This window comes from Micrasema longulum, unplaced genomic scaffold (genome assembly GCF_059751315.1).
Source record: "Micrasema longulum isolate JH-2025_06_02 unplaced genomic scaffold, ASM5975131v1 h1tg000177l, whole genome shotgun sequence".
In the NCBI taxonomy this organism is placed as follows: Eukaryota; Metazoa; Arthropoda; class Insecta; order Trichoptera; family Brachycentridae; genus Micrasema; species Micrasema longulum.
Window position 1 is genome coordinate 1360232 of NW_028277382.1, and position 9662 is coordinate 1369893.

The window sequence follows — 9662 nt, forward strand, 5'->3', positions numbered from 1 at the left end:
TCTCTTTTTTCATTTTTTATATTATTATGTTTATGCTACAATTTATGAAACCAATCTAAAAATGGACTTAATAATTATTTTTTTAAAAGTGTGTTTCTCGAGATTAAAAAATTTTGTTAATTATTTATTTAAAAATAATATTACGTACTCTTTCATTTTGCACTACTACGATCATAACGGTACAAGTCCAAAATTGGCGTTTTCTGTATTTTGTATCGGAAAATAATTTTTAAAACTCTTACGGATTTTAACATTACGTGAACAAAAAATTTTTTTTATTTTTAAATTCATACTCTTTTGTTTATGATAGTATTTTTAACACGTTTCGTAACAGTTATCTTTTCATGTTTAATTTCAATTTGTCTCTGTAAAATAAAATTTTGTTTATTGAATTGTTCTGATACTTTCGTAAAGTCTCCGGATCTACTATTTTTTTTAATAAGTTAAATATGTTTTTTATATAGAGTAGTTGCCGTAGTGTTCTCTTTACTTTTGAGTGGTGAATTAAGGTCATATTGTATTTTCAGCAATCTGTATTTTTTGTTTTATTTATTTGAAATGTATTTATTAACTCTTACATTATTACATTCATTTTACAAAAACTATTACTTTTTATTCATATTCTGTTGTACGAGAAGATATTAACATTTTGTATCCCGGAGCCGTATAAACACGTGATTATATAACCACGCGTTGTGTCCCGGTCCCGTGTTTTCACGTGGTTTACCAGCGGTCTAAAATATTTCATACACCTTTAGAAAAGTTTATCTGAGTCTTTTGTTTAGTTTTGTCTGGTAATTAATTGTATAATTTCAGTGCTTAATTTATTTGTCTGACTGTCCTTGTCTCGTTTTGAAATGTTGTATGCGATATTTTTCTGATATTCTTGTATTATGGACATGTTTACAACAATTTTTTTCAAGTTTTAGTTCTTTGTATACAACGATATCAGTGGTTTACTTATGAATAAACTTAAAGATTCTATTTGAAAGTTCATAAACATTTAATTGTTCAATTTTTTCAAAGAGATTTTTAGATAAGGAAGGTATAAAACTAGACTTTTTTTTTATTTTGCTGTCATTGTAGTCTGTTTATTTCATTTTGGTTTCCTGTTCTCCATAGTTGTTGCATAAAATATAACATATTTAAGATTTGACATTGGCTTTTTAAAAAAAAAATTTACGATTTTGTAAAAAAGTTTGAACAAAGATTTGATAATCTTGCTATTTTGGTAATTAAATTATTGGTGTAAGTTGTCCGAGTCAATTGTTAGTCCCAAATATTTCACATGGTCAATTCCAATAAGTCGTTCTTCGTTTGTGTAAGCATCTTATTTATGTAATCTTTTTTAGATTAAAAACTTGCGTATTAGGTAATTAGTATTAAAGATGTTTTTTTTTTGTTTACGTACAGGAAATTCGTGATTCATCTTCTGCGCAGTCCTTAAAACAAAAGCAGATCAGGCAACATTGGGCACTAGATTCTTTTTTTTAGTGTTTGATTTATTGTTAAAGTCGTAAGTCAATCTAAAAATTAAATTTTACGTTTATGACTACCTTTTTTCTACAGAAAATGCGAATACATTCTTTATAGGATCCAATTCTAATCTAATCATGAGAGGCCATAAAACTTCCCGACTACAATATCAATTTATCTACCCAACTTCTCGCAATCAAAACAATCGAGGAGGTGTTAAGAGATAGATGGCAGAAACGTGCCGTGGAAAGTAAGAAGGATGAGAAAGTTAACAAAGATAGGTATATTCTTTTCCCTGTAAAACTTAGTAATATTATATTAGGGTTTACTTTATAAGTCGTTTTATTTGTTATTTTGTTGTTTTTAATAGTGGAATTTAACAAACAACGTCTCCCGATAAAAATAAGTGAAATTTGTTTGGAAAAATATATTGAATTTTCAAAATTAATATGAATCTAGGGGAAAAATGTTTTTATTCATAATTTTTTTAATAAAATACTTAACGAAAACGCGACGTTAAAATTAAACTAATTCTTGGCGTGTTAAGGACTTGGCCAATGCAATTAACTGTTTTTGCTGGAATTCAAAATTATAAATAAAAAATATTTTTCATGCCACTAATAAGTAAAAAAAAAATCTTTTTCGGCAGTATTTCATAGACCCTTATCAATTTATAATTTTCGAAAAAAACATGTTTAAAAAATATTTCCCTATTACAAACTTGATTCGGCCCTCATTAAGAACGTAAATTTACATGCTTACAGGACTACGTATTCCAGAAATTTTCCTCGAAAACAGGATACAATAATCCTCTCCCTCGCGTGTGCAGGCAGAACAATATGTTCACAAGCACAATGCGAAATATACAAAATAATACCTTTGATGGGCGGTCATAATCGTATAAGAGCAAAAATTCAACTTTTCAGGAGAATAAAAAGATTGTATTATGAACATAATTATTTACCTACAGAATTCAAATTTTCCTAATTTTTAATCAAACACAAATCAATACTTATTGAATCTCTCTGAAACATGCTGTACATCATCAAAAATAATAATAAAAAATAAAATTTCAAAACCAATTACAGTCATCCAATGGTATGTATTTATTTATTCAGGTGAAGATCTCACAAAAAAAATGTATCCCTAACTCTATGAGGCTAAGAGCCTTCCAAGTTGAGTGATGCATATTATTAAAGAATATTACAAATTTCCTAGAAACTTGTCTTCTGTGACTCCAATAGTGTTCAATGTCTTGTAAAAACATATTAAGGTCTTCAAAATGAAAGTCATTTTTAGGAAAAGTTTGGACCTTGTCTAAAGGAAGAGACCATTACAGAAGACTGCTGCGAAACATTGCATATATTTATATATTATAGTACTATTTGGCGTGTTGTCAAGATGTTTATTGAAATTTATATTTATGCAATAATTTTTTATTTGGAGTACTTTTTAATAATATGCATGCTTCCACTTTCTATTTCGTTGTATCCCAACTCAACACAGGGCTCTTAGCTTTATTGAGTTAAGGATACGTTATTATTTTTTGTTGTAATAATATTATTTATTGGGAATATCAACAGTAATACATTTTAAAAAATATAACAAATAAAATATACAGAGAATAAAACCAATGACAGATATTCACAGAAATACATGACATACACCTACAATACATACTAGTGTGTTTGTGTGAGTGTGTGTGTGTGAGAGTGTGGGTGAGTGGTTGGTATATTGGAATGAGGGTGGACATGTGTATAAATATTATTGCACAAGTGTCAAAAATATAAAAATATCTTTATAATTAGAGATAATATAAGATTTTATTGTTGAAACTTAGTATATTTTAAAACGCGCATTTTTTGAATAAATAAAAATATCAAATTTTAATTAAAATTATTACATGAACATGAATTTTAATAAACATCTAGACACGATTAATAGTACTATGATAATTAAAACTATTAAATGTCTCGCAGCAGTCTCCTGAAATGATCTCTTTTCTAAAAAGAAAAAACAAATAAGTTCACTTGTCCTGAAAATGGTTTTCGTTTTGGAGAACTTAATATGTTCGTCCGGGACATTGAAAACTCTTGATACCACAAAAAAATATATTCTAGGCAAAAGTCGTACGTGATTTTGGTATTAAATAATTTAAATCACAGAAAAACCTCGTACAAGCCAAGCCTGCTGCTGGGATCTCTTTTTGTAACTCCATGACTAAATATGTTCATGATTCTTTAAAATAAAAAATGGAATATTAACAGGTTAATTACGTATTTTACATTATTAATATGAATAACTTTTAGCACTATTTGTGTGATTTATTATCTCTACTATCCATTACTAGAAGTAACGCGATCAGTTTTACGCTTCAAGTGATAGTCAAAGGACAGTAAAATATTGCATCTGGCTTCCTTTACGTGTGTATTGTTGTAATCCTTAGATTGTTGAAGTTTTCCTGATAAAACACAACATAGATTTCCCCGTGGGCCACTTTAGTCACGCATCGCTCTTACTTAGACTCGTTTCCTACAAGTTTTGTGTCAGAATTTCAGTACCCACGTGTACAACTGGAGTTACATATCACCATACTAACTGCGCTGAACAAATTTAGGTTAATTAGAAACAGGTAGATAGATACAAATAGCTCGTTACCTTATTAGCACCTTGAGTGATTTTACTATAATATTAAAGTTTCTTTTAATTTTCCCAATGAAAATTGAATCGCAATCATTACAATTTAATTGCTATATTCCAGATTTATTATATTTATGGACTTTGTGTTTGTGGTTTTTTAACAATGTTCCTGTATCATTAGTTATTTAAAATGCAGGTATAATGTTTGATAGTAGGGAATTAGATAATTGTTTGGAAAAAATATCATTTTTAAATAGTATCCGCCTCCATTGTTTAGGTGGGTAATAAAGTTTAAATAATTTTTAATGGGATACAAACGTCACAGCAAAATTCACATTCCTGTTTAAAATAATACATTAACAATGTTACTGTTTTTGTTAATTAAAAAAAACTAATTTTCGTTGTAAGTGTGATTCTATCAAATTATATAGTAAATTGTGTTAAGGAAAATGCTAAAAAAAATTCCAATTCTTATTCTTAATTTGTGGCGGCGTATCCAAATTCAAGTCTCCTCGATATCGAACAAAATTCCATTTATTTGCCACGCTCTCTCACATTTCAAACAAAATTAGTAATTTTATAAAAATGTGAACAAAACAAATCGCTCGAACAAAAAAGCAAAGACCGAGATAAAATGACATGTAAAGGTTATATTTGAATGGAGTATAAGGGCCTTTTTTCTAATGATCGGATCGCATATTGCGAACAAATGTTATGTGCATAAATTAGATATATATTATTCTTAGCAATACGAAAATACATTTCTTTGTTCTGAATTAAGTTATGAAGTTTACTTGTTTTTAGGAGATCAAGATATAACCGAACCAACGAAAAATTGTGATTTTTCCTTTTTCTTGGCTTAAAGGCGTTGGCGTCAAATTTTGTACATAAAAAAAGCAATAAATTACTTTACGACTCTTAATCTTTAACTTAGATATTCTGAAACCTCAAAAATAAATCTTGTTTTTGTTAGGCAAACATTGTCTGCGTTTTTGATCTGTGGCTCGAGCCAATTTAGTGTCACAAAATATTCAGCTGTCTGGCTAAAGCATTGTATGTTACAATTATCAATGTATATTTTTAATAAATATTAAAAATATAAGTACAGCTCATTCAAATATTAAATAAACATTGCTTATGCGCGCGTGATAGACCGTTTTGAATTTAATATGTTATAGTGAGTCTTCTGACCACACATAACGTATTTTTTTTTTTTTTTTTTTCAATATAAATCCTTGTCAACAAAAATTTGGACAAACTCAAAATATTGTTGATAAATCCACCTGGTCCATGAAGAAGTATAGAAATTGAAAAAATAACATTTTCAGGCGTTGCCTAGTATGTAGGTGAAATAATTCAATTAGATGAATCTCACCCGCATAAATAAAGGTTTCAGCTCTTTAACTTAACAAACATCAACAGATGAAAGAATTGAAGGAATATAGATGTTCAAATATTGATAGAATGGTGAATGTTACACATTGTGTAAAGTGGCCACTTAAACCAGCCATTGACAGGTCATACTGTCGATGCTTAGACTGCTATATTACCTTCTCTTAAATGATCCTCATCTCTGTTGTAATATGTAAATATACATAAGAGGTAAAACAAAGTATTCAAAAAATAAAAGATAATATTAGCAATGAAAAACATATTAACATTAAAAATAGGAAATAAAAAAACCCCACAAAGTCATAGCCTGTTCGTGGGCTTACAAAATGTTTACGTAGTTCACCGGCCGGCACTAACAAATTAACAGAGGCTTAAAAAACATTCGAAATCACTCTTTAATAAACTATATTTATGCAAATAATGTTATTTTAAAGGCATTTTAAACTTTTTATTAAGATAAGATTTGAAAAAAATCTCGATTTTATATTAAACTGTTTTAATTAATGAGGAAAATCGGTGTTTTTTTTTTTTTTTTTATTTCAAAAGACAAATTAAACTTAGTCAAAAAATTATTCAAATTATGACAAATATTTTTATGTATCCGACCGATTGAAATCGCGACGACTTTTTAATGTTTTGTATTTTTTTATTACTTCATGTGTGACATCACTAGTTCTATTCGGTGAGTTGTCTTGATTGGTGAGTTGGCTTCCAGAAAACCGGAATCTATCGCAACATTGGAAGGATTTTGGTAGTTGAGGGTTGTTGGAGCTCCTGCCCTAGTTAAAGATTAACAGAAGACAAGAGGTTGCTGTTTGATGCACACGCATTACATTACATGGTGAATAAATGTGAATTTAATTACGTCACCCGACTGTTACGGTGATATAAAGTTGAACAAGCTACACTTGAACTACATGCTGGAACTGAGAGACTGCGTTGAGTTGACTCTTTGGGCTAACTGCTCGGGCTGACTGGACGTTACCACGTCCTCTGGTCTCTTTTTTTATTTATTTTTTGTTTTTTAAAAAAAAAAAAAATATTTTCTTTTTATTTTTATTCTTTATTTTGATGACCAACAGCTATATTTATCTAGAATATAAAACAAAACAGATTACAAATAAGCCAATTACAGGTTTTCACAAGTAACATCGCAGTAAGTTAAAAAATGTTCTCGAACATAAAATAAACTGTAATCTAATGTAAATCAAAAAGAAAAGAAAAAACACTACATATTATTTCAAAAGCAAACGCCGCACGTCGTTATGATTATTTGCAAATCAATTCATGTTAAGTGATTTCGATAAAACATTAAAATTATTAAAAGTTGGCCATAAATATGAATTTTGCCTCTAATTAAATGAAACAAGAAGAATGTGGAAAATAAGATTATTCCTTAGCACTTTGGAAGGAACATTAATAGAGAGTTTGCATAGTAGTTTAGGACCAAACCAGAAGAAGTTTTTAATAGACAAATTGTATCAGCTATTTCACGACGTTTTTGCAGAGGTAATAAGTTATGTTTTTTTACATATTTTAATAAATTGTTCGGGTTTAAACTCAAGTTTCAACCGGAAAAACATATACTGTACGAATTTCTTTTGAATATTTTCAATGCGGGATATCTGCACATTGTACATGGGATTCCCTTATTTGTGATTCATATTCCAGATTGCTTCGCATTAATGTACAGTTAAGGGATTTGAGTGACTTTGCCATGGTGAACGACGTAGAGTTACACATAAGAAAGCCAAGCGCACGCGATAACTTTTTCATGATGCTGACAACATGGGCGTCGAAAAGTAATTTACTATCATGGAAGACACCTAGATCCTTTACAGATTATGAGCGTTGGAGGTTTTGACCTTTGAGCACATAGTAAGTAGGTATTTTTTTTATTTTGGGACTAAATGTAATACAGTGAAACCTCTATCTGTCGTTTTTAAAGAGACTTATTGAAAAAAACTATAAATGCGGGAAAACAATGAATGCGGGAATAAGAGGTCAATACACAAGGAGATAATTACCATCGACAGGTTCAAATTCTAAAAAAGATACAAGTTTCAGGTGTAAATAAATGTATTTAAATAAAATTAGAAAGCAGAACAAAAACAAACAAAATATTAAAGTTTATTGCATTGGAAATAATATTTTATCGACGTTTGTTTTTTAATGTTATATTCCCGTAAGTCAACACTGTATTTTCGGCTTTGCAAATAATATTTTTTTCGGCATCAGTTGTTGAATGTAAGTAGTAGAATGTTTTTTATCTTTCGAAGATAGTGCATGCTTCTGAAAATGAAGGTACAGGCGGCGGCGGCGGTTCCTCTTCATCAATATCGACCTCTTCAGCTGTCTCCATTAACCTCGCGTCACACGAGCTTTCGATAGTTTCTATCCCACACGTTGGGATATTGTCGTCAAATGTAACAAAATTGTTGAAATTCGTCTGTGTATCGAGTCTTAGCTAATCATCTTCAGAAACATTAACTTGTTCTAATTGTCATTTTATCTCTCTTTCTCTTTCGAACGTTCTACGCATTAGAACATACACAAAATATGAAAATATGTCAAATACGCATCGTAATTCAAACGATGAATGCGGTAAAATGGTGGATAGAGAAACGATCAATGCGATCAATTTTTGTAAGTTTTATATGAAATTATTTCGGAGTTGGAAGAAATAAACGACACATCCGGGAAAACGATTATTTGAGGAACGATAGATAGAGGTTTTAACTTTTAACTAAGCATTTGGAAGAATGAAGGTCCAAGCAGTTGGAGTTACATTAATCCTCCAGGCTTGCAGGCTATGTTCCTTTATTCTTCATATCTCCATGGCGTGAATGTACTGCAAGACGTTGCTTTTATGTCTTGCAGAATATTATGAATCGTATTAAAACGATCATCATAATAATAAGATCATCATTTTATATTTGAATATAAAATGATGATCTTCATCGGTCGTTGGTCTTAATTTCAGGTGATATTATTATTATTAATATTTAATGCACTATGAATCTCACAGTACCATCCCTCCAGTGAGGTGATCTCACGATACATGAAGTTTTTCTCTTGGTACTCACATTTCTGAAAAATTCTTTCATTTCAGTTGATACATTTCAAAATTTCAATTACACCTTACACTGTTCCAATTTAGTTATTTTATTAATACGAAGTTTCATAACTTCAATTAAAAACTTTTTGAAACACTTGGAAAGAAAATAATTATCTGTGTATAGTTAATTCATGTACTTTAAAATGTGGCTGTGTTATTTATCATAAATAAACTCCGAATTGGTCAATTATACTATCGAGAGTCGGGTTGTGGTCCCGTGGCTAATGTCTTGGACTCACGGCTCAAAAGTCCGTGGCTCGATTCCCACTCTTCCCCAACTTAATTCCCTTTTTCTCATAGCGAGTTATTTACAACTTAAAAATAGCCCTCAAAATAAAAAAAATGGGTATATCACAATGTTTATTTTGAAAACGTTTATGAAAATCGTTATTCCTTTTATTTCATATTTTATTCAACCGTCTTACAGTGCTCTCCTTTTGCTTTCTTGTATAATATTTTACATTTTTCCTTAGTGTGTTACGCCGTTTACTATTTATTTTTTAAATATTTTTTATTTAATTTAATATAAAGTTACAACATGTTAACAAAAAAAAATACGTAATAAAGCAAAAGTACAAAAACAAAAAACGAAACGGAATACCACACCAAAAAAGAAGCAACTTATTGTGCTTGCTGTGGGATACAAAATTAATAATTTTAGTACAAAATACACATATATTTCTAAAAATTAATGAAGGTATATTAAACATTTTTTATAAATTATTGCATATGCATATGCATGCAAATGAGCATGCGTGCGCACGCATGTATAATTACACACACGTATACATGCACACGCACACTTATATTTGTAAAAAAACTTTAACTGAATTTATGTACCAGTTTTTACTTATTGATCTTTGGGCTCTTACGCTAAGGACATACCAGGGGTTGTATCAAGCCACTTTTTAATTACGAAGTTAGTTTTTTAACTCTAAATTACAATAGTTAGAAACGAAGTTATTAGTTATGCCTCGTGGCAGTGTTGGAACCGACTCGCTTCGGCGAGGCGGCGCACGGTGCGTACTCGTGTACA